The sequence below is a fragment of the Penaeus vannamei genome, chromosome 10, assembly GCF_042767895.1.
Source record: "Penaeus vannamei isolate JL-2024 chromosome 10, ASM4276789v1, whole genome shotgun sequence".
NCBI lineage: Eukaryota > Metazoa > Arthropoda > Malacostraca > Decapoda > Penaeidae > Penaeus > Penaeus vannamei.
Window position 1 is genome coordinate 38,442,365 of NC_091558.1, and position 1,368 is coordinate 38,443,732.

General features: G+C 62.6%; 1 long non-coding RNA gene across 1 annotated transcript in view; it reads right to left on the reverse strand.

Moving 5' to 3' along the window:
- Positions 1-374: 374 nt before the first annotated feature.
- LOC138863021 (uncharacterized) overlaps positions 375-1,368 on the reverse strand; it is a 5,913-nt gene continuing 4,919 nt past the window's right edge. Inside the window, exon 2 of the long non-coding RNA XR_011398790.1 lies at positions 375-1,368. This exon is cut by the window's right edge and continues 151 nt beyond it. This is a non-coding gene — a long non-coding RNA (uncharacterized lncRNA).

Here is a 1,368-nt window from a genome sequence, read left to right on the forward strand (position 1 = left end):
CCCCCACCCCTCCCCTAGACCCCCTCCCACGCCCATCGAACCGAAACAAGTCCATCCCATCAATTCCCCTTTATGTCCCCCTCCATGCCCCCCCCCCACCCCTCCCCTAGACCCCCTCCCACGCCCATCGAACCGAAACAAGTCCATCCCATCAATTCCCCTTTATGTCCCCCTCCATGCCCCCCCCCCCACCCCTCCCCCAGGCCCCCTCCCACGCCCATCGAATCGAAACAAGTCCATCCTATCAATTCCCCTTTATGCCCCCCTCCCTGCCCCCCCAGACCCCCTCCCACGCCCATCGAACCGAAACAAGTCCATCCCATCAATTCCCCTTTATGCACATGTTGAAGAAACGCCCTTTTCATGTCGCTTACCTCTCGCAGTTTGTTTTCGCAGGTGCAGCGGGTAATGTTGCAGGCGTCGCCCCCCCCTCGCCCGGCGTTGCAGCGGCACAAGCGGAGAGCTGTGGGGCGCGCGTGCAATTAGCCGCCGACGCGTCACTCGTCTGACACGGAGCGGGGGTCTCTCTCCCGGGGCGCTAAGAGCAGCCTCCGGGACGCTGCTTGGATAGAACAGGTGCGTCGAACACTCGATCCCTCACGCGCGCCACGGCTTCGTGAAGTACTTGAGCCCGGGAGATATTTTTTTAATTTTTTGTCCCTCCTCCTCTTCTTCTCCTTTCACGACGCGGTCTCTCCTCGGCGCTCACGTGGTCGGGGAGCGCCTCGGGGGATCGCGCGTCAGTCTCGCTCGGCTCTCGCCACGTGCGTCGCGGCTTCACACGGCGCAGCGACGAGCGGGCGAGCACGGGCGGGTCGCGCGCGTGCTGCAGGTGCCAGGCGTCGCGTGGCACTAGGAGACGGTGCCACGGCGACCTCCAAGGCAGCGGCAGCGGCGGAGTCTCCCCACCTGGGCATGCGTTACGCCTCCCCCGCAGCGGGCCGCTCCGCCTCCGCTACCAGCGAGCGCCCACGCGCACGCACTCTCTTTCTCACTTTGTCTCTCCCTCTCCCTTTTTTCTCACCCTCTTACTTCCTCACTCCCACTTTTTCACTCCTTCCTCCCTCTCACTTCCTCACTCCCTCTTCACTTTTTTCTCCCTCCCTCTCACTTCCTCACTCCCTCTCCCTCTCTGCCACCGATCCGTCGCGTGCGTCCGCCCGGGACACTCGCACGCCCGCCCTGGTGCCTGAGTAATGGAGTTCGCCGTATTTCCCTCGCGAGGCGGGTGCTTGCGGCGCCAGGCAGGTGCAGGCGGGCAGAGCAGGCTTCTTCTCCCTTCCTCTCCTCGCCTTCTCTGCTTTTCACAATTGGCTTTCCAAAGTTCTGCGCATTCTGTGATGTATCTCTCGCTCTTTTTTCTTTCTT